This window comes from Ambystoma mexicanum, chromosome 2q (genome assembly GCF_040938575.1).
Source record: "Ambystoma mexicanum isolate Mex_15411 chromosome 2q, UKY_AmexF1_1, whole genome shotgun sequence".
Lineage (NCBI taxonomy): Eukaryota > Metazoa > Chordata > Amphibia > Caudata > Ambystomatidae > Ambystoma > Ambystoma mexicanum.
The window spans coordinates 1,319,960,349-1,319,985,388 of record NC_090924.1 but is presented as its reverse complement, the minus strand read 5'-3'; the positions used below and the strand labels follow the sequence as shown (position 1 = coordinate 1,319,985,388).

The window sequence follows — 25,040 nt, the reverse complement described above, 5'->3', positions numbered from 1 at the left end:
TCCCACCTCCTTCTCCAGATACTGCTCGCTAATCTATGCAGATCATGTGCTCTAAGCAGATCCACAAGCTCCAGAAGGGATACATTGCTCACCGTAATCGTATTTCTGCTGCTTGCATCTGCTTAGATTCACATGCGCCCCAACATTCCTACCGTTCTGGAGTAGGTGCATAGATGTTTTCTGGGCAATCGCTGTTTCTGCATTATTGCATCTGCACTCTCCCTACACTTCATGCATCCTCATGTCAGAAACCATCCATATGAGGGACCTTGACCGTGAAGGACCATAAGTACAGTACGCGTCACACTAGGTATAGTAGTACTGACACGCCCTGTCGGCGTCCGTTTTTGAGTTTCGAAAACAAATCGTGTAATACTGACTTCCACTAGATGCCAGACTATGCAGAGCCTGCGAATCTAAGCAGATCCAAGCACCAGAAATGCTATTACTGTGCGTAATGTATCCCATATGCAAAACAGCAGGGGTGCCAACACCCACCCTTCCTTGTCTAACGCCCTTCTCTGCATTAAAGGAAGAAAATTCCCTTGCTCAGTCCCCAGCGCACAGAGGCATGGTTACTGTAGTACAAAGACTGGATTAAAGTAAGTAGATGTCCTGGAAGTTGTCCATCTTTCAATACATGCCGTAATTGGGCCAGTGGGGCCCCATCAAAAGCAGTCTTCAGGTTGATGAATACAGCATAGATTGTGGCTTGTTTCAAAATTACTTTCTGCAAAACTAGAAAAAGCCTGTGTATGGTGCTCTTTCAGGCCTGAAACTTGCTTGCAAGTGGTTAATGATATCTAAAGAAATAACCCATTCCTGCATTTGCCAGAGCATAGCCTTGGCAAAGATATTCCCAGTAGAATCTAGCAGCGAGATGGGGGCGATAATTCACCGGGTTACATCTTAACCATTTTTTATAAATCTGGAAGATTTTGACGCTCTTCCATGACACCGGTATGGTGGTCTTATTGATGCATTGAAATAGTGGCACTTTATAGGGTCCCAGACCACTAGTTCGCCCCTGAACAAGTCAATAGAAATTGTGTCCATGCCAGGGGCTTTCCTACTAGTTTGTGATCCACTTTCTTACTGCACTTTTATAGAAAAAGCAACATTCTGAGCACCAACAGCGGTCACTGCAGGTTGGGGAGAAGCCAGATCCTTTGGGGTCTGAAAGGTAGGTCTTGATTCCTGATGGAGCTTGCTGAGATGATTGTACCAGGCACCTGGCCGGATACATCTTTGGATGATGGTATCCTCCTTGTTACTCTCGGAGGCCAATTTCCAAAAGGATTGTTGGTCACCTGTCTTAACTGCGGATAACTTGGCAACCCATTTTCCATCGTAAAGATTTCTCGTCCACTTCAGAATGTCTGTACTCTGACCATAAATAACACCTAACAAATGGAGCCTGGTATAGTTACAAATCTGTAAATGGCCAGTTCAGGCCCAATGTTCGCACCATGCCTATAGGCAGACACAATACATGTGGATTTCCCTGGGTGAGTTAAAGAGTAGACCGATGGACAATATTAGTCACAGTAATTCCCATCACATTCAGGATCCAGGAAGGCCACATGGAACTTGGGACAGGTTGACTTTTACATTCTAAATGTATTCTACCGTAATACATAAGCACTCCAAGGAGAGGAAATGACCTCATTGTCACAGCTGCAGCACTGCTCCAAATGGCAGCTCTGCTGGCCCGTTCCAAGATGGCGTCTGCAGACCACTGCGTACACAAAACTTGGATGCACAAACCGGAAATAAAGTTCTATGGCGGATCCCGGCTTTGCATCTCCATGCTCTGCAACCCGAGCAGATGTTTGCACTACCGGTTCCTCCCAGGAGTAGTGATTTCCTAGTTTTCCTGGCCTTGCATTCTGGTTCTGCCTTCCTGGTTTTCTGAAACTTTTTTGCTGTATTCCTAACTCAAAGTTCTGTCTGCCTCTTCTTCGGGCAGTTTATGCTGGCCATTCCTTGGACACAGCTTCTCCTTCTGCATTCCTCCTGATCATTCATTGAACCTGATAATCATCCACAGAGCTTGATCTTATCCTCTGGAGGTTTTCCCCCCTCAAGGTTTTCCTCCTTGCAGCGTCCTTCCTGGAGGCCACTCTTCTATAAGTGTCATCTACACTTCAGTCCTAGTGGCTTCTGGAAGAGACCCGTGTTAAAGAGAATTCTCATTTCTGTGTTAATTCCCTTCTACCTTAGAGACCCCCAACTCTTTTGCTGGACTTTAGGACTTTGATGTGACATTTTTCTCACTCTCTCGTATTTTATCTGATTTGGACTCTGTTTCTTTTGGTTTTGGAGTCTGACAAACTCCAGAGGCGGCATCTTTTGTATTGTGACACACAGCACCTTGGGTGCAGTATCACAGAGAAGTCCTTTTTGGTTTTCTCTTAAGGTTCAAATACATGCTCTTGGATAAACTGTTTACTTATGTGGAGTACTAGGGAGGGGGGGGGTTACTTAGTATCCCCTTTGGTTACTTTCTCATGTAACATTTGTGTTACCCTCACTACTTTTAATGGCTAGTGGCAGTGGTTTAATTTTCCCACCATTATGCGTTTTAACGCAGACTGAAACCCCAGCTGCCGTATTGCACCCATGGGTGCCAATTTTGTTAAAATGGCCCAGTCTTCTTTTTTTGCCATTTTTTGTTGTAAAGGTCCTTCTTGGGTTTGGTCTGTAAACTGACCTGTGGTCCCTTTGTTCATTATGTCTTTTGCGGGGTTCACTGGTGAAGCCCGCCTCTGGCTCCGCCGTGACTGGCAGGGCAGGAAGCGAAGGAGGTTCCCGAAACTCCCTGTCCTTGGTCTCCTTGGTTACAGGAATGTACCCAAATGTGATTGTCCAGGTGGCTGTCCTCCAAGGTCAGCCTCCCTGCTGAGTGACAGCTAGGCTGTGAATTAATGGGAGAGACTTGCATAAAAGGCGGTCTTTTGCAAGGAAGGCAGTCAACCACTGTAAGAAGGAATCTAAAGAAGAACTTGGAGAAGCTTGCTGCAACTCCTGGACTGTTGGTTTGCCTGGTGAAGCCCTGCTGCATTGCTGAAGCTCTGAATTTGCCTCGACTAGAGAAGCCCCTCAAAGAACAACTTCTCCCCTTGGGTTGGTGGGACCAATCGACCCCAAGACTAACTCGACTAGAAATCCTCTCTGCTGGCTGTACTTCCATTGCTGCTGCTGGAACAGAGTGCCAAAGCACAGGAACACCAGAATCTAGTGCATCATTTGTAAGCCGGACCCGAGCTCCAGGAAGATTCTCCGGACTCCCTCGAAGCAGGGCTGACCAAGCCTGTGCCACCTAAAGAGTGCTGGAACCCCAGACGCATGGAAAGCCACAAGGTGTCCAAGAACGGCAGTGGTGCGATTTGCGAGAAGCTGAAACCACGAAATGCTGCTGATCTGAACTTTGCCCATTGCTGCCGCCGACCTTTGAATCGTAGTGCAGGAGTCTCCGGACTCCCTCTTATCCCCACGACTGAGGCCCAGGAACAACAGGAACAGCTATACTACAACAAGACCAGAAGGCAGCTGGAACCAATTTCTTCAGCCCTAATGTACTGTGAACTAAGGGGTACTTAACTCTTGTCTGTGTAGCTTGCCTGTTCTCAGTTGAGACTTGCAGTTGCTGCCTTTTGCAGAGTTGCTTGCAGCTTTGCCCTCCACAAGCCTCCCAGCTTGTGGCCCAACAGTGATTTCTTTCTCGACAAAACTCTCGAACATTGTGCAAGATTTTTCTACTTACCTTAAAGATGTGCTTCAGCTCCCCTAGACTTTGCTCAATTGACATTGGCTGTCCTAGCTCCCTGAAGACTCTTTGTGACTTTGTGTTTTGATCTGTCCCTCCAAAAAGTCATACATTCTTTACTTATATAGCTGGGAAAGGGTTATCCTGCATTGCATAGGGGGTTGGGAGGGTTTAAAAGTGCTTACCTATTTAAGAAACTTGTTAACCATGGTTTCCTTCCCTAACCTTTTCCTTTTTTACATCAAACTCTCTTTCTCTAAATGTACCAGTGGTATATCTATGCCCAGTGTCCTAACTATTTAAGTCACCTCAGGGTGTAGGAAGTGTCTGTGTGCCATCCCCAAAGGGTATCTACTGATTTATTGGAACTGAGAGGGTGTATTTTGAAGTATATTTAAGCGTTACATATTTGTTCCCTTTGGAAGAAGGCTTAGTTTAAAACAGACTTTTTAAATTGATAAATAATTATTTTAATAAAATTATTTAATACTTGTCACTGTGAATCTGTTGCCCCTCTACAGCTCACATTGACCCGTCTTGAGATGAGCCTGGCTGCTCAGTCACTCTACCAACTTGTGTAGTACAAGCGTATACCAAAGGTTGGGTTACCTATTGCCAAGAGGACAAGGCTGGTGTCTCCCACAGGGTTACTACATATGATCTTGCCCAACAGGCATTACCTTTCACACTGTTAGTCAGTGTCCTGAAAATGTGAGACTTGTCACTAATACACTCCCGCCTAGGATTTACATTGTAATGTGTAGATTTAAAGATCACAAATAAATGAGTGCAGTGACTAACATTTCAAGGCTTGGTGCAGAACTCCATTGGCCCTAAGGGACCAGAGAACATTGCCACATTCGAGATGTGCCTTGCCCTGTTGCTTTTGGGAGTTCCAGTTAATGAAACCAGGACAAAGTCTGTAAACTGACCTGTGGTTATGGTGGAAAAGCAGATCCAGTTCCTTATCATAGGTACTCAAAAGAAACCGGTCTACCTGAGGGGACACCTGTGTGGGGTGCATTTTAAAAGCCCCAAACATAAGCCCCTTTCACCTGAAAAGCAGCATTTAAACACTGCCACTAAAAATGGCCTTGCTTTGCTTTCGCCGTCACATGAGTGACAAGCATTTGAACACTGAAACCAAAACCAGAAATGGCTTTTGCGTTCCCTTTCACTCGAACAGCAGCCCTTTAAACGCTGCCAACGAAAAACAGCTTGGATTTTTGTTCATGTCAAATTAAAGAACCATGTGATGTGGGGGGTTGACCAAAGCAAATGAATATTATATTCCAACCCACAAAACTCCAGTCACCTTTGAAGAAACACTTACTGCAGGAAAAACCAGTTCTGGTTGAAGGCAGGAACTTCATGACAAAGCCCCACTTCCCACGGGATATCAAACATATCCTATAACAAGCCCGCAATAAAATGTGATGCTGCTGAGGGCTTCCTTATTCCCTGTTCTGCAGATATGAAGACAGGAGCCCAGAGATGTCAAAGAAGGCAAAGGGTGGCTGAAGCATGACCTGGAGGTGTGAGCCTTTCCTCCACCCACTTCAAAGAGAAAACTGCAAATTTCAAAGGGACTAATAAAATTCTCTGTTCACCGGCCGAACCCAGAGGAAGACAGATGGCTGTGGGGGGATGAAGCGGCCCTCCCACAGGTGAAACAAGACACTCCCAATTGACATTAAAAGACTGATTTCATTTCTATGCATTTTGCACAGCAATCAGAATGAGGATTAATTTAATTTCAGGCTGTTTTAAAGAGATAAATTGCATTTACCTAGCACTGTGGGGACTGAAATTGCAGGTTCGGCTAGTTTTCTGGCTGATCTGGACATGTGACGAATGGGACAATTGGTGAAAAGATGGAAAATGAAATTAGGAACATGCTTGATCATTTGCAGATTCAGAACTGTTGTACATTTTATGAAAAAGAGAAAAAAATGTGATAAAGGGCCGTACTACCTTGTACAGAGATGGCGATCGGCTTACCTAATTCCCTATGACCAACTAAAACTGCAGATCTGATTCATCTGACAGTGGCTATTATAATTATGAAGTGGTAATGAGAACAGAGACTGGTCATAAATACAGACAGATGGTGCTCTCCTCCACTGAACCAATCCTGCCAGGATGAGGAGAGAGGGATGGTAACTACCCTATCTGAGCGGCAGGGATTACTTCAGGGTACTCACCCTAGCTTGTAAGGTTAGTGATGTCATTTCTGCTATATAAGGGGGTCTGTATTAGGACACAGATCAGACAAAAAAACGGGAGACCAGAGGACGACGGAGAGAAGGCTGTTGAACCTTACCATCTTTGAGAGTGCAGTGACCAGACCCCTTGCCCTAGCTGTCCAGAGTGTTCTGAGATCCAACAGGCTTTCCTGAATCCTAAACCAAGGCTTGCTTTGTAAGTAGCATATAACCCCATCCCTAAATTGCATAAACCCTTCATTTTTGCAGTAGTATATTTAATCCAATACCTCATTGAAAACCCCAAATAGCCAGTGTAATCCAGTGTATGTTAGCATATCTCCTTTGAACAACCTCTCAGTTGTCTTTGTAAATCCTTAGTATTTTTTTTAAAGTAAATTATTTAATTCCCCTATTGAAATTCACAGTTCAAGATCGTTGCCATTCGAAATCAACCATCTTGTTCCTGGTATTGTATTTCATTGTTATACTCATTAAAGTGTTGCCTCAAAAGAATTGGTCTCTTTGTAACTGAAAACCGAAATTGTCCATGTATTGTGTGCATTTCCCAACTAATTCATATTTGCGTCTTTCCTATTAAACCCCAAGCCGTTGTTCCATTGTGAGCAATCCCTTTTGCCTAGAAGTCTACATGTTATGTGTCTGTCCTTGAGAACCGATTTTCCTATTGTAAGCTAAACACCTTCCCTGAGCTGCCCGTCATTGTAAGCCCCAGTGTAAACGAATTTCCATTTGCTACTGTATTTTCCCTTTGCATTTGCTTCCTCCCAAAAACCGATACACATTTCATTTCTATTTTTGCTCTGGTTTGCTGATTAGGAGATAGGGAAAGTTAGAGAAAACTAAAGTGTAAGCAATACGAATTTCCTTTCATTCTGTCCCCTAGCAGTTGTGAGAAATAGCCAAAACCCCATTCTTCCATTCTGCTCCAAAAACAGGTTTTCACTTTCTTTGCTGGCTTCCCATCTTGTGGTGCTGGACTTCACCCCAAATCCGACTTTCTCTCTATTCCTACTCCTTGCCACTGCCTTTCATTCAAAGGAATCCAGTTTAGTTGATGTTTGGGGGTGAGTGTTGCAAGGGGGAGTGCTAAACTGTTGGTGCTATCATTTTGTAAAATATTTTTCTTTTTCTGTTTTGCCATTTGAAGACCTTTGTGAACTGTAATAGGATATCATAACCAAATTGTTCTGTAGAGATTATTGCATTTGTGTGGCCACAACATTGGTGGCTGCTGTATTTTGATTATTTTCCTTTTTTCATTAAATAAATTAATAAATATCTTATTGATAGACACCGGCCTGGTTCCTAGTCCATTGTGACACGGGCTGTTTGTGGACGCTGGGGTGCCAGACTGGTTGGAGACCTACTCAAAATAATCTGTAGTATATTAAAAATTAAAGGCGTTTTATTGTGCGCCACATCCATTGTAGGGGAAGGAGTTCCCCAGCTGGTGTGTCCCGTGCAATAAAACCATGACAAAGTGGGGGCTTGTGCCGTGATTAAGAAGAGTTTTCACCCGTGACAGTACAACACAGCAGACTAACCCATTGAAGGTTGTGTTACTTCTATTGGTTAGAAAGCTGGGTTGCATTGTAAAGGGTCCATCCAAAAAACTGTACCCTAGGTATCGGGGCTGTGTCTCAAAATAAAATATTGTAAGCATAAACTAGGCAGGATCAGGGTGGATATTTTGTCCTTGCATAGATAACCCACCAGCAATAGAACACACTTCACAATGAGCACCCTGGAAATTAACATGGCTGGACAGCACCTCCTATCCAAATTGTTCATTAGAGGGGAATGGGCAGAACAAAAACATGAAGCCTGGCTATCTAGTATGATGCAACAGGTGACCTCTATAAATATGGCAGGACAGTGGCCGTTACACCAAGCCCTGACCAAGTTCTATATGACACAGAACATTAAAGATGAGCAAATTAAGATGGTCCAACTCACTGCATACATGTACTTCCACATGATAATCATGGAAGAAAGGTACCAGGAGAGTGTAACCTCCGGGCAGAATGAATCAATCTGAGTTATTGGAGCAAGTAAAAGGGGAGTTAAGGCAGGTATAGGAGAAAATGCGAGAGAACCAAAATTCTGAGTTAGAATTCATTCAGCAGCTAAAGGGGGAGTTGGCAGTACAGCAACAAAATAATTCAGAGCAGGAGTCCCAATTATCTGCACTAAAAGAGGAGTACCAAGAAACGTTTGATTCCCTGAAAGTCAACTCAATTTGAACCAACAAGTGACATACAATAGTGTGCTTAGAAGACATGGGCGTTCTGAAAAATCAGATTAAGCAATTACAAGAGTAAAATAACCGGTTGATTTAAGGAGGTCCATTCCCAAGAGGAATTTGACCAGGAGCGCCGGAAGTGGAGCGCTATGAAACAGAGAACCTTGGTGAACTGAATGGCACTATCATGAAAAAAGATGTTCTATGCCTGGAAGTGTGCAAATTAAAAACAGACCTGGAGAACTGACTAACATAAAATTTGAGAATGAAAAATGAATGGGGCATTTAAGACGGAATGTGATCTAGAGCAGACAATACAGACCAAAAATGCACAGTGTGAGGAGATTGGTCTTCTGCAACAGAAATGGTCTGAGTAAACCCACACAATACGAGAAGCACAGAAAGAATGAGGCCCTTTGTTGTGAGAACAGGGCACTCCATGGCCAAGTAGTAGCGCAAGGTAAGGTCAAACCCTGATACCAGAGCACAAAGCGCAGGCCTACTATCAAGAAATAGGGCTGCGAAAGTGAAATCAGAGGTTAGAGAAGGCATGTGCTAGGGTCAATAAGCCATTGGTAAACCCTGAACTGGTAGGGAATGGAAGTGCAGCCACTTATCATGGTGTAGGACCCTCTGTGCCAGGGGCCTCAAGCCAACTTGCCACCCTATATTCTCAAGGCGCTGCTAACTTCATGTCTACCAGTTCACAAGAACCGGGAACCATGAGGCAGCCAGGCTCAATTAGGCCTAGCATGATTGAGCATGCAGGCTAGTGTCCATCAGAGATTGATGGATGTGCATCACTGCTTAGGTTAAATATTTTGCCCATTGTATCTGACCAGGACTCCTCCTATGAAGAGAAGATCAGGGAGTTAGACTGGCAGAAACATCTTCTACAAATGGATCACCTGGTCCACTTTGCATATAAAAAGGCGTCTGAGTTTAGGCCCCAAAGAGCATCCTGAAAAACTCCACTCAATCAGGGAGGCGGGGGTGGTGGGTTGTTTCTCCACCAACCTCGGAAGAAGGGAGGAGTCAGATGAGTACTCCCTTTGCGAAAGAGGGAGTCCAAGTGAAGTGACCCAGAGAGCCCACAGTACAACAGGGGAGACGATACTAGACCCTGTCATTCTGGGAGAGACCCCCAATCTCAAAGAATCAGGGAGCGCCTAGAGGATAGGGACGGGACCTCAAATAGCAGCAGCTCTGAGTCTGGGCAAATGGACTCTGGTGCAGCGGAAAAAGAAGGCTGCCAAACAAAAGAGAACTTTGGTAACAGACCCCATTAGACAAATAAAAGCAATTTGAAACTTCATTACCCTTTACCATAAAAAGGCCAAATACTCAGTCTGGGAGCATCTGGAGCTGTATGACCAGATGTCATTTTGCATCAAAAATGATGAGAATTCTATGGAGTTTGCCAAATGGACATTCACCCCAGAACACTCCAGCTTCTTTGCTGGGCTGAAGGATCAGAACCATTCAAGATGGTCTACCTACATGACAGCCATCTTGAAGCACTTCTCTGTGCACTGGAACCCACAGGAGGCTCTCGAAGCGGCCTACAACCTGCATGCGGAGTGGATCAGGGCTGAGAGAATTTGTCCGAGGATTGAAGCGGGCATTTGCACAAACCACTAGGCGGGTGCCCATGAACAGTATGAAGTTCATAAATACCCATTTCCATGTACTCCCTAAGTACATTCTTACGCAGTTGGTTAGGGACTTCCACGAAGAAAGTTCCCTGGACTGGGTAATGGAGCAAGATACCCCGATCTCTGAGGTCCAAAAGCCAGTAGTAGAAAATTCCCCCAAAAATCCCAAACCAACCAACACCCCCGCTGCTGCCAAAGTGGTGGAGGTTAAGGTTACCCCCATTCTGGACTTAGAAATGTGGTGGCCTAAAAATACACCTTCCACTAACCAACCGAGGCAGAGAAGACCCTCTGACCAGTCCCAAGCAGGTGGTAGCTAGTCGGGGTACCCCACAAATGTGTCACCTGGCTTTGTACCTCGGGCTGATGTAGGTATCAAAGGGAACAGACCCATCTTGGGGTATGTATGGACTACCACCTGCTCAAGGGGGTGGGGGTGTCCAACCAGGTAAGTACGGCCCCAATAGATCTTCCTCCCAACTTCCCTCCAAATTTCCCACCGAACTTCCCTCGAAGGCAGTAATCTTCCACCCTCTAGTTTGTTTCTTCCCCAGGTACCCTCCAAATTCCAACTTTCAGAACTCCCCCTCTCTCCACATTCAGGATTCTAGACGGAGACCAAGAATGGAGGGCTACCAGGGAAACCTTCCATATCAAAGCTACTCCGGGGGAAGGGACAGTTACCCTTCTCGAGAGCAGCAAGGATTTGACCCAAGACCCCCCCCACCCCCTGTTATCAGCCAGAGAGGGTGTTGCAACTGGAGCACAAGGTCCAGAGCTTGATCCAAGACCTGAGTCGCATGTTGAATGCTCAGCAGAACCCTCAGATGAACATGGCTGCTCAGAACAGCTCGAACCCAGGGTCTGGCACCCTGGAGCGGGAGAAAACCTTGACAACCAGTTTCAGAGGAGGATGCTCTGGAGGAAGGGGTTGCAAAGCCCTAGAGGAAGCTTGAACCCAATCTCCTAACCCCGAAAAACTGCAACCTAGGGAACAGAGAGAGGGTAAGTAGGAGAAACCAAGTTAACAAGAAGCCTCAGTTTGTGGAGGATGTCTGCGTCCTCCAGTTCGAAGGGGAAGAATCCCTGGAGGATTCTGGGACAAAGTCTTCTCTTCCAAGCATGGGGGGGGGGGGGTTCCTCCCAAAGAAAAATGGGTCCCAAAAGACCATAACTCAGACCGGGTAGGTATGGGGACTAACCTAGAACCGCCTATCCCTGAACCCCAGAAATGTCATCCCAGGAATGCCAAAAATAATTAGGAATCCTCCCCAAACCGTTTCAGGTGACTGTCCCCAGGAAAAGGGGGACAGCACAGAATCAAGGGGAAAAGGGAACAGAAAAAAACCCAAGATACCGTGGTGTCGGAGTCCAAAATAAAGAAATTAACTGCCCAGCTGGCCCAAAATGCCCATTTCCTTTGCCCCCTGGTAGAGAAAGAGGGTAGGTTTTATGCTCCCGTCCGGGTACAAGGGCAGTGTGCAATTTCTGCGCTAGTGGATACCGGATCCAAAGCCACCCACCTGTCCAAAAAGGCATTTGAGCAAATCAATTCAGGGGTTCGGGGGGTGTGGGGGGTTGGTCGTCAAATTCCCCTCACAAATCTTCCTGGACAACTCCAGAACTTCGATGGAAATGACATTTCCGTCGAGGGGACTGTGGATCTGGAGATCAAAATTGGGCGACACAAGGGGAAACACTCAGTTATAGTCGTTACTCCAGAGGGAACACCCTGTCTCTTAGGGAATGTCACCCTAAGGAGACTGTCACCCTTTATAGACTGTAAACAAGGTCCTCTGGACAGACTAACCGACCAATAAAATTAAAACTGAGCACCAACTAGAAGTCTAAATGGCACATGCCACATGGTTGAGCAGCGGTCTGACAAAATGGAGTTCCATTTTCGGAACAATCAAGTCCCCGACATAACTGTAATTGCTGTAGGAAAACAAGCTGGTGATGGGAACCCTTCTCCATTCTTGAAAATCAACTGTCCTGCCAGCTTTAAGTGGCATTCCACACTGCAAGGAAATACCCAGACATTTTATACTGTTCCACAATTTGAAGAGAACCCAAACCCCATGATAGTGATGAAAAACCAGCTCAAAGTTTGGCTGATATTCAGGAAAGGGGTAAACTGCTGTTCCTCCCCATTCAGTTAAACTAGGGGGGAGCATGTTTACCTGATGCCTGAATAATAAGAAAAGCTTAATCAGCGAAGCGTTATTGAGGAAACTCCCAAAAGACCAGGCCATTCCCACAATTGAGCTGGTTTATAAGTGGGAAAGGTGCCTGGAAACTCCCAAATCCCAACATCGCCTGCCTCGCAGATGCCTGCTAAAAATGTCCATTGGTGATAAAAGCATAGAGCATAATTGTTGGGCCGTGCAAGATGTCTCCTCTGCCTTCTATTTAGGTAGTGACATTCTCAATCGATTCACAATTAATTTGGACCTCATTAATTACAAAGCATAGTCCCGTCTGGGGGGATTGGGGTAGACCCCAGGGCTTTGACACTCTGGAAAAGGCATTTCGGTCAGCTCAATTGTTACCGTATGCAGTTGACATTCAACCTGAAAAATTCACCATCACCCTAAAAATTATGAGAGCAGGACTTGTGGCTGATTAAAGAACCTAGTGAGGGTAAAGCCCTGGAATCCTCTGAAGAGTACAGGTAAGGAACTGGAACCCAAATGAAGAAAATCATGTATATGTAAATGTGTATGTATTTCTGAGGCTTGTGGAATCTGCTTGGATCACATGCTGTGCATAGGCCGACATCTAGTGGAAGCTGCAGAGTATTAGTTTTTTCGAAACTCAAAGGGGCGTCGAACCAGGGTGTTCCAGTAATACTATCCCTACTGTGACGTCCCCTGTACCCATGATCCCTCATGCGTGTAGGACCCCCAGATTGTTTTTGTGCCATGTTGCAGAGTTCCCTTGCCATTAGCCAATTATATCAAAATATTGTTAGTCCTCCCTGTTCTCGTCCGCTCTATGCCGAAGATCGTCGGTGAAGATCGAGGAAACCAGCTGTCGAAAACTAGACAATAGACTTTGGGACTTGGAAGGCCTCTGGCATCGGCCCGGGCCTTGGAAGGCCTCTGGCCTCGTCCCTGTACAAGTAGGGAGAGTGGGGGGTGGTCATAACTTTCCCACATTTATTTCCTACATACTCTCCCGCTGCCAATTTCAGACTTATGGAGAGTACGCCTTTCAAATTCTGCCCTAAGTGTAACAGGAAGTTTCCTTGGGTAGACGAGCACAATACGTGCAATCTGCGTCTCCCACAAGACCATCCCGAGGCTACCTGTCGAGCTTGCAAGCTCTTCAAGCTGAAAACGCTCAAGGACCACTCCACTAAAGGCTGGGCCCACTACGCCAGGCAACTAGAGGCCATGGACGCCGAGGGGTCATTTAGCGATGGCAGCAACGCCGCCGTATCGAGAGCAGAGGGCTGACTTCAGACACCCACCCGCAAGCCCCCGACCCCAGAGGACTGGCCGGCTGCTCAGTTATGGGGACAACAGCCAGCGGCATAAGTGCAACACACCACTAGACACATCAGCCCCAGGCGTGACTCAACACACGTGTCGAGCGATCGGCAATGGAAGACACCGAGAGCGGTCCAAAGATTGTCCCCTCTGGGCGTTAGCATTCGCCTGATGACAAAGACCAACCATCTGCGGTTGGAAAAGGTGTTGCACTCCCAGAAGCCCGATCGTCAGACGATTCCGACCTCTATCCTCAGGCAAGGCGCGTAGCGTCTATTCCCGAGATTGGACTTCCTTCCTCCAAGACCACCCCCGAATCTCGTGCCACCTCCGAATCTTGACGCAAGTCGTCGGATCCCTCGGAAGCCCCTAAACCACTGGGAAACACTTTTCTAGTCATGGGACGGGGGGCAAACACAAAAAACCTTCAGAACACCATGATCATAAGGAAAAACAAAAGGTCCCTAAATCAGTAGGAAAATTCAAGGTCCCTGACCCTCCCACTAAAAGTAAAATTGTCCCTCCCACTATTCAAGATATGGGCATGGAAGAAGAAACAGAAGAGGTTGTGGTTATCCCTAGCTCCAGAGAATGGAATTCAGCTGACATGAATAGGGTTATGAGAAGAATGTCTTTTTTTGCAGACTTTTATGAAAAAGACCCTAATTTTCATAGTTATGCCAACACACCACCTACCTCTGCCCCTTTGGGGTCCAAAGCCTCTCAACCCCCTGCTAAAAGACTCCGCTCTGATGCCCCGGTGCAGAGCTTAGTCACAGACCCTTTGGTCATTGAATCTTACCATCCCGAGTCATATTGTGAGGAAACAGAACCACAAATGATGGAAGACCAGACAGGGGTTTCTTATTATGGGGATGACTAGGAGGAGGAGGATGAGGCCGAAGCCTCCAATCTTGATTCCCCAATTCCTAAAGAACCTCCCCCCTTCCCCCACCCCCGGTGAATGACTCGCCAGTAGATAATCAACCACTCCTCAATGAGATACTGGCTAAAGCAGCAGCCCATTTTCATATCGACACACAAGGTGTCCAAGAGGACAGGGTACTCTGGCTATCCCTATATTGAAATCTATCCAGCGTAGAATTGAATTCACCCCTAGCTGGTAACTCAAAATCTTACTCGTGCGGTTAATCCGCGAGTTGAAAAACTATTCTGTGCTGCACCCTCCTATCCCCTGTACATTTGGGGTCAGTTAAAACCCGACTCCCTGGTAGTGACAACCACCAGAAAGAGGGCAGGTACACCACTTTCTTCTTCTGAAGCACCTCCCGATAAAGAGAGCAAAAGACTATATGCTCTGGGTAGGGAAGGTGCCTCCACTTCCACCTTTCGGGCACGAATTGCTAATAGTGCCACTCTTTTGGCAAGCTACAATTGCCACCAGTGGGAAGTAGCAGCTGCTTTAGTATCATCTGCACCTGAACCACTGAAGAGCCAGTTGGCTCAGCTGGCAGCAGATGGAAGATCCCTATCCGGATGCATACTGAAAACAAACTTTGTTGCAGATGATGCTGGAAGATAAATCGCAGAAGGCACTGTAATAAAGCGTCACACATGGTTAAAGTATCGGTTCAAAGCCGAAACCCAAGCCACCCTTATAGACATGCCGGTAGAGCCAAACCTACTATTCGGCAAGGCAGTGGATGAAGCCCTAAAGACAGCTAAGCACGAATACAACTCACAAACAAACACTCATTTTCATCGCTTTTGGGGCCAAAGCTCCCAGAGGGGTTCAAACTATCAAAATCAAGGAACCTCATGGGGCAACAACCAGTAATCTCAAGGCTTTCCCAGGGGGCAGTGCAGAGGCCGCATTAGGGGTATAGGCAGCTCCGCCAGAGGTGGTACGCCACCCAGTAAACAGTAACGTTCCGCTTCGGGTCCCCTCCCATGCATCCCCAGTAGGGTGTGCATTTCCACCTTCACCGACGCATGTGAGGGATCACTTCGGACAGGTGGGTGCTGTCCAGTGTCCCCGGGATACTGTACAGAGGAGCTAGGGTGCCCCATGACCATCCTCTGAGACAGAAGGTACACTCGGAACACCAGAAAATCATCCTCGAGGAGCTCGCCATTCTGCTGGCAAAGGACGCCATAGAACTCGTCCCGGCCAACCAGGTAAACAGGGGTATTTATTCAACCTACTTCCTTGTGCCAAAAAAGATTTAACAATGCTCCCAGTATTAGATTTGTGCCCTGCAAACAAGTCTCTCAAGCCACAAAAATTCGGCATGACTACACTACAAGAGGTTATCCCCCTACTAAAAAAGGGGATTACATGGCAACATTGGATATGAAAGATGCTTATTTTCACATTCCAATGTTCCCAGTGCACAGAAGATTCTTGTGTTTCAAAATAGACAGCCAGCACTACCATTTCAAGGTGCTGCCCTTCGGAATAGCCTCGGCTCCAAGGGTAGTCACCAAGGTACTGGTGGTGGTGGCGGTGCACCTATGCAGGGAGGCAATCCCAGTGTACCCTTAACTGGATGACTGGCTCATTACAGGGGAATCCCCCTTGATTGCAGACTAAACATCCAAAGAACAATCAACCTCTTCCAATTGGGCTTCTCATTCAACAAAAAATTAAGCCTAGTGCCAAGCACCTCCAAAACAGTTCCTAGGAGCTGTCCTAAACACCCAAGAGGGGTTGACCTTCCCATCAGAGGAAAGAATTTGAAATCTGTTGCTGCAAATTCCTCAATCATGCCGGTCGCCAAATAAGAGTGCGCAAAGCGATGCGTTTGCTCGGCATGATGGCATCTTGCATTTACCTGGTTCCCCACGCGCGCCTGCGACCCATGCAGGAATGGTTGGCGAAACAGTGGTCTCAAGCAAGTGGTCAGTGGGACGATCTAGTGGTTGTTTCGCCAACACTAGTATAGAGTCTTCGCTGGTGGCCAAGAGAATCTTTCAAAGGGGAAACCCTTCTACGATCCAGAGATACAGGCCGTTGTTACAACAGATGCCTCCCTAACCGGGTGTGGAGCCCACTACCTTCACCATACAACTCGGGGTCTCTGGTCTCACACAGTGGCTCAGAACCACATCAATCTGCTAGAACTTCTGGCAGTCTTAAGAGCGCTTCGGGCATTCAAACCCCTCCTATCCAACCAGTCAGTGCAGATCCTAACAGACCGCATGACAGCAATGTTTTACCTAAACAAGGGGGCACTCGTTCGCCAAATCTGTCCAAGCTTGCCCAGAAAATTTGGAAATGGGCACTCAGAGGTTTTACCTATCATCCCAACATGTTCCGGGGGATCTCAACTCACTAGCAGATGCTCTGAGCAGGGATCCTCTCCCAGAAAAACACGAGTGGACACTACATGAAGTCATTGGAGACCTCTTCTCTCAGTGGGGTTTCCCCACTATAGACCTGTTTGCCACAAGCGAAAATAGGTTATGCCCAAACTTTGCATCCAGGTTCCTCCAGCCAGGCTCCAAGGGGAACGCCCCATGGATGAGTTGGTCAGGGATGTTTGCCTACGCTTTTCCACCACTCTTTTGAGGAAGGTGGTGAACAAGATCCACAGGGAATCAATGACGCTCATCCTGGTTGCTCCTATGTGGGCGAGACAACCATGGTATCCACACCTGTGCAAACTGGCGGTGTGCGGCCCCCATCAAACTCTTGTGCCCATACAACCTAGTCTCCCGGCACAAGGTGTTAACAGTGCATCCTCAGCCCAACTCAATGAACTTGGCAACATGGCTCCTGAAGTCAGAGTTCGGACATCTCAATTTACCCCAGAGGTGTATGGATATCTTGAAAGAGTCAAGAAAACCTAACACAAGGCACTGTTACTATGACAAATGGAAATGATTCGTAATTTGGTGCCAGAATAAACAATTCAACCCAGTGGATTGTACTCCTAATGTTTTCACCTATATGCAGGGTTAGTGTTTAACTCACTAAAAGTGCACCTGGCAGCCTTATCAGCCTACACCACTTCCCATAGCAAGGTGTCATGGTGGAAAGTGCCAGTCGTCAAAGCATTTATAGAATGGGTAAAGAGACTCCACCCTCCAATTTCTAACCCACCACCAGGTTGGGACCTTAATGTGGTACTTGCTAAGCTCATGGGACCTCCCTTTGAGCCCATGCAGAAATCTAGTCTCAAACACCTGATATAAAACTGCCTTCTTAGTAGCCATCACCTCCATAAGAAGGGTCAGTGAAATTCAAGCTGTCAGTGCAGGATCCTTTCTTTACTATTCATAAGGATAAACTGGTTTTATGCACTCACCCTAGGTTCTCACGTTAACCAGCCTATTGAGCTACCGGCCTTCCAAGAACCCAAGAGCTCTGCTGAGGTGAAACTCCACACACTAGATGTAAGGAGGGCGGTCTTCTACTACGTAGACAAGACCAGACCGCTAAGAAAGACAGACCAGCTGTTCCTCTCCATAGCTCCAGGCAGAGAAGGAGATCGCATCTCTAAGAATGCCATCTCTAGGTGGATAGTCGGATGTATCCAACTGTGCTATTACCTTTGAGATAAAACACTGCCTTTTACGCCACAGGCCCACTCTACAAGAGGTACTGGAGCCACTCTGGCTTTCATTGCAAATGTACCCCTGGACAGCATTTGCAAAGCTGCTACATGGAGCTCTAGTCACATCTTTACTCAGCACTACTGCATTGACACTCTTTCCAAGACACCTACTCGAGTGGGACAAGCGGTTCTAAGACATCTGTTCGCTCATGAACCTTCTCACATCCCACCTCCTAACGCTGCTCGCTAATCTATGCACAACCTGTGATCCAAGCAGATTCCACAAGCCTCAGAAGGGATACATTACTCACTGTAATCACATTTCTGATGCTTGTATCTGCTTAGATTCACATGCACCCGCCCTTCCTCCACTCTGAGAGAAGGCGCACGGATGCTTGTAGTCTTATCTATCTTATCTGCTTGGATACTCTGTACTCGCGCCACTCCTCATTCCACGCTTACTGCAGGAAAAAGGGATGCGCCACATCCATTGTAGGTGAAAGAGTTCCCTAGCTGGCGTGTGCCGTGTAATAAAACCGTGACACCAGTGAAGGCCCAGAAGAGATCCAGTGCAGGGTTCGAGACTCGGCCCCAGGAGCAAAGAAGCAGAGCAAGATTCTGCCCGCAATAGTCTAAATTAATGGGGAAATGTGGTTACAGGGGGATCTCCAGACACAGACCTATGAAGGCAGAGTAGCTTGAATAAGCTATAAAAAAAAATTGGAGAATCAGACCACACTCGGCAGCAGAAGACTGTTGTGCCTGAGAAGCTCCTGGACCAAGGATTAGGATTGATCAATTTTAGTACAAACTGACTGGCACTGTTTGCACAAAGATTCCCTACAAATGTGATTATGTTGAGGACCCCCATGAAAAAAATGTCTGAAAGTGGGGTGATGAGACCTACTTCCCTCCGTCCTGCCAGTATGTTTTAATTTAAAAACCTTGTCCCGGTGTTTGGGAAAGAGGGGGTGCAGTCCCGCTTTTTATGGAAAGGTAGTGTCGTCAACAATTATAAATTAAGTATACATTGAAAGGTTTAGGGTGATTTGACCGAAAATCGTAAAAAAATGCAGAAAAAAAACAATGCAAAATCATATCGTATAGTGTTGCATGCGGTCAGCTTTGCGGGAGTAAAAAAAATATTATGCATTCTCCACCACCCATCCCCCCACCCACTTACCTGTTACCTTGCCGCCTGATCCACTTCTGTCCTGCAGCCCCTGATTCGTCCCAACGCGAGTCGGATCCGATGCCGCAGGGTTTTTTTTTTGTCCCAGACCTCCAATATAGACACCCCCGTAACCCCCCAATGCCAATATACACTGATCTGGGTGAGCGGGGGACACCCTCGCAACCCCTGCACCACATGTTCGGTATGTATTAGCCAATTTGTTTGAATATATTCGGTCAAATGGTACAGACCCTATTCGGTCAAGTGTACCATTCGGCCAAATATATACTAATACACATTAAAATACACACACAACTTTGCCATGACAGGATGGGCTTGAACGCCCTCCCTCCCCACCCCCATCCCCTTATAGCACCAGGCACACACATTAACTGATTGAGCCACAGAGACCAGTTGGTAAATTAACAATAAGGCTTGTAACATGTATCAATGCAAAAGCTATTTTTATTAACTAGCAGAAGTACCCATTCCCTGAATGTGTTCTGTAGACCGACTTGATAACACTGATCCTGTAGGTCGGTGTTCCGATTCGCTTATCGCATGATGTGCTTTGCACTCTGAAGTAAACTGCACAGAGAATGGGTGTGTGGGGCGGGCTGACATACCCCAGAGCAGATGCTGGGTGGGAGGCGGGAGTTGGTGTGCTACTGCATACTGAGATCTTCTGTGCTCTCTCCACACTTGTCTCCTTACCCTGGCGTGGTTTTGCGGTGCAATTATATTGGGATCCGTGCATCCTAGGGTCTAGAGTTTTGTTCCTTGTCGGGACTGGTCATTCTACAACCACATTAATGTTTCGCCGATTTCTGGTAACCGTCTGATGTGTGAAGGTGCTAAAATACAGGGAAAGAGGTGGGGTGTCCAAATGCAATGTAGCTAGTAATGTCCGGAGGGTCCTATCAGGTAATTATGCAATATTTGGTGCAAAGTGGTAAAACAGTGTGGAATTGTATTAGGAACAATGCTTCGCCAAGCCACAAACCCACAAACAAATTTTGAATTATGTCGAAATCCAGTGAACAGAATGGGGTGTTCAAATGTCATGTAGCCAGTAATGTCCAGAGGGTCATAACTGGTAATTATGCAAGATTTGGTGCAGATTGGTGAAAGTGTGGAATTGTTTAAGGAATGCTTTGCCACAAATCCCGTCACAAACACATTTTGACTTTTATATATATAAAGATAAGCTTATATCCACAGTCAAAAGCGCGCAATATAGAAGAGCAGTGCTGGAAATACTTTGGGATGGAGTGAGGGCGCGGGGGGGGAGCGGGGATGAGCTGTGAGGGGGTAGTCCTTTTGTGGCCATCCCGGTTTTTGGTCTTATAAAGCTGGTCACCCTAATCTCAAAGGAAAGCACCATCTGGCTGCTCAAATCGAACTGAATGTTTTCACCTGAAGAAACCGTGGAACTCCTTGAAGCATATATAAGCACTTAACAGATTGTGCTGAACAGCATTCTGGTACCTGTAGTGTCACAGCCATAAATACAAGTAAATTGACCAATGTAATCCAAATTAAATTTGGGCATTAAATCGAACCTGTTTTCAGATCTACATGTCTAGCCCAGCCTCTTAAATATTCCGGAACTATTTACACAACTCTGAAAAGCAAGTTGGCGTTGGTATGATTTTTAGACTAAAACAAACATTAATAGGAAAACCTGTGTTGAGAACAGTCGGAAAATAGAAGAAATCACTTGTATTGGTGGTAGGTTTAAAGTGTCAGCAGCAGAGTCGGGCGCACTCACAAACACTTGTAAATCATTGAATAGGACATTAGTGAAAATACTGGGCTACGAAAAGCAGCAACCTACTGGAACGTGTCAAAGCCACATTTCAGATAGCCTTCACTCAAGTACAATCTTTCTATTTTAACAGCGTTGATGGATGTTCATTTATCAATGCAAGATGTACTATTGCTTTGTTGTTGAGACGTCCATATTTTGCTGCATAAAATTAGATTTCACATCTAGAATTGTTGGTGGGCTGTGTATTCGTGCGTTTTTGTTAACTCTGTAGAATGGCAGTTCGTTGCCAGACTTCCATGCTGAAACATTGTATGCAGTTTGGCTACATGACCTACATGCTGTTGCTTTAAGGGAGAGTGGAAAATTGTCTAGTGATTGCATCTCCAACAGTTGATTATTGCCTTCAAAAGTAGGAAGTTCCTGAATACTGCTGCTTTCGCATGGTATCGCACTGCTTTCAGCTAGAGGCGACAAGCACATATGAGAGTTTTCAGCACTTAGCCTAATTCCAGTTATAAAGCTAGTCGTTGGCATACATTCAATGCCAGCTGTCTTTTACCCAGATGGCATCCTCTTCCACCTCTACCGGGTCAACCTTGTCCACAGTTGCGTTATCCTTTAAAGCATCAATGTTCTGCAGTGATACTGAGCCGTGCTCACCATTATCAGACTGCAGTGCTGTGATGAATTGTACTTCCATCCCCAGTGGTGCAAGACAAGCAAACCCATTCGTACTATTCACCTGCTGCAGGTCTGCTGGAGCATCACGCGGCATTGTCTCTTCTGGCAAAGAGTTCTCTTTATCCGCTTCTTCATGATAGCAAAGCGCTGAATGTACACGGATATTAGTCCGATACTGGGCAGATCCTTGACATGACCTAGGTCTCAGGGGGGAAAAAGCTTTTTATTGGTGAACAGCCATGAATGTAAGGACTTCCGGAATGTGAGCTTGTACTACAGCTTGGCACAGAAAAGACATCGGGGGATGTGAAAGTCAGCTTTCTCTGCTCTGTGCCTGTTGGTGTTCTTCCCAATTGTTGAGCTATCGGGGAGACCGCAGGCGACGCAATGTTGCAGGGAGATCGCTCCAGAAACGTAGGGCTATTTGTGCTTCCAAAGCTATATGCTCGGCTTCCTCCCTGAATCGGACTAGATGAAAAGTGACCTGAGCCTGGTGTTAACATTGGACTTCTGCACCGGACTGGTGACAGATCTACTGCACAGATAACATCAAGCTGCGTTGGACTCTTATCACACATTACTTCTTGGGGAGAAGGAGGTGATGAACACTCAGATCCACTTCCATTTCCATCCAGAAACAACTTGCGTCTAAGCTACGAGGAGCTTAGGCTTTCGAGATTGGTCAGCATTTTCATCAGATTTAATATATTCACCCAATATGGCTTCTAAATTAAAATCCAAGGGCAGCGATAGCAGCGTCTGACAAGCAACATTATTTTTTCCAGATTGCACAACTGGGTCCTTTTTATTTGGAGATTCCTTATAAAAATCGACACATTTAGTTGAGTGGAACTGTGAAATTTGTTTCCCTTCGTGCCGTGTCCAAGGAGACGGAACTATGATACTTTTGGTAAAGAACTCTTCAATGGCTCTTTGCTTCCTTTCCTCCATTTCCTTATCTATATGGGCATGACTTAAATATAAAGTCTGACGATGAACATCTTCTGGATCAATGTCTACAGGATTGTGTGTTGCAATTTGATCGATAGACCATCGTAATTTCAGAGGAGTCGCAGCTGATTTGCAGGCTTTAAAGATGGTTGGGCTGGATACAATTGGTTCATGCAGACTGTAGCAATCGCTTGGACTTTCAAAAGGATTGAGGACTGCAGTCCAGTCGGCAGACTCTGGCGTCGTCCGGTCACTAGGTTCTTTAGTATCACTCATCCTTGAAAATGATCACACGCACGTCCTTCAAGTACAATGCAGATTCCCTTGATTTCTCTGGCTGTAGGATCCTCCGTGATGCACACCCAATGACAGCTTTCCCAAATGGTTTTGCCTATAATTTTTAAATTTGAAGTGTTTCAATTTGTTGATTTTGTACAAATGTCCAATTTGTGATCAGTATTTTTCCCTCATCCACAGGAGCATATGTTTTAATACACGGCAAAATAATTGCTTCATCTGAAACAGTATGCCACCTGTGCAATCTTCCGAGTGGTTGGTTGTACATACTCTTTGCCTTTGTTTACAATGTGAGCGGTGAGGCACAGAAAAGTGGGTTTGTATTGCTAATGATTGTAAACTGGATGGCGATTGATGTCGTGATGTCATTTCATTTCCAATATTCAAAGTCCTTTTATGTGCAAGCCGAGATGAGATTTTACGATCTGCTTAACTTAATTGCAAATTGATTTCAACACCATTGACTTATTTTTTGTGTATGGAATGGCTCAAAAAACATCATTGAATACTCAATCGCTTTAATTCATGGCATACAAATATTTTATCGATATGAAGTTGCTTGATCGGCGGTATCCAAAACCTTAGTGAAACCATATTTGCACAAAGTAATTTGCCCAGTGACCTATAATTTAAATCTGAGAATACATCGTCCAAAAGATTAATCTATTGTCATAAACTTAAATACAGATCTTCAACTTATCCAGAACAGGACTGCGAGACTTGTCCTTGGCCTCAAGCCCAGGGATCATATCTCTCCAGGACCGAAATCTCTGCACTGGCTCCCAGTGGCTGCGAGGATTAAGTTCAAAACCCTCTGCATTGTCCACAAGGCCTTCTGGGGTTTGGGGCCGCAATACCTTCAAATCTCTCTTGCCAAATATCTTCCTTCTCAAGCTCTTCGCTCATCATCCTCTAACTCCGAGGGTCAGTCGCTTCTCTAAGCAACGAGTTGGTGGGAGATCTCTTCAGCAGGGGCCTCCCTCTGGAACAGCCTTCCCGCCTCCCTAAAACTTGGAGAACCATCTCTGGTTCCGGAAGCACCTCAAAACCCTTCTCTACTTCTGCCTTCTCACCCCCTCTCCCCTGTTGACTTCCTGGCTGAAACTACACTGGCTCTCTGGCCACCCTTTCTGATCTCGGGCCCAGGCCCCACCAATTGCACACCTGCACTTCCTCCCTGCCAACCCCCGCACCTGGGGACTGTTATTCTGTATCCCTACAGTCCCCTTACCAGCACTTATGCTTGCTCTTACCTGCACTTGCCACCATCTGGCCGTTTATTTATCTTATTATTCTACTATCCCATGTACTGCACTTCTTCCCTCCCCCTCGCACTTTTCCCTTTCCCTCTGCCCATGCACTTGCGCGATCCGAATGACACCTGGCCTAGTAATAGCGTTCTGTCTTCCCACTGTTTCCCCCTTCCTTGCCTCGAAACACTTGTGTATAGGCGCGTTATAAATGTCATGTCATATATCACCAGAACCGTGCAAAATTTGAACCCATTGAAACTCCTTTGATTTGCTACAAGTTTTTATATCCATACAACAATGAACAGCATGGTGAGATTCACGATTGGTTAAATGGTTGATCAACTTTATTTTGATTTCACTAAATCAATATTCTTTTGTGGCGTGTTATTGACTAAGTATTTAACGTAACGAAGTATCAAAATAGAGTAATAATTGAATGCAATCTGTTCAATTTAGTTAATTAAAGAATACTTAGAATGTGGTTGTCGGTGAGAGAGTTGGACTTTAACATCTGAGAGAAAGGCATTATTAGTGTGGGCTAAGTTGGCAGAGGAGTGTAATTTGGAGATGTCGGCAAAGAAAGAGTGAGATGGTCTGTAGATGAACTTGAAGTCTGTGTATTCCTTGAGAGATGAAGGGAACTGGCAGGTGAGTGAGCATGGACAATCACTCCTGTGGATGATTGCCAGTCTGCTTCCTGGCAGGTCGGCATTTTAGATGCAGTAGCCTGGGGGTAGGATGTTGTCAAACTTGGGAGGATCGGGTAATCCATTTTTCAGTGATGAAAAGGATGTCAAGGTAGTTGCCTGCTGAGAAAGCATCTGTCTGCTTGAGGTGGCGTGTACGTGTGGTCCGTAGGTGTTTGATAAGGGGCAGGGGAGATACTGCTGAGGTTTGCTAGGGTAGCTTGCACAGGCTACCTAGGGTGCATGGCCATTTTAAATCCTAGTGCGGGTGGGGATAGGCTGTGGAGAGAGGAGACACATGGTGATGTCTTTTGGTTAG

General features: G+C 46.0%; 1 protein-coding gene and 1 pseudogene across 5 annotated transcripts in view; one reads left to right on the top strand and one right to left on the bottom strand.

The window, feature by feature from the left end:
* The window catches only part of SLC4A7 (solute carrier family 4 member 7), a 1,353,206-nt gene that overhangs the window by 682,584 nt on the left and 645,582 nt on the right, over positions 1–25,040 (top strand). The gene's annotated exons all lie outside the window — the stretch shown is intronic.
* Positions 21,014–22,837, bottom strand: LOC138570136 (protein aurora borealis-like; annotated as a pseudogene).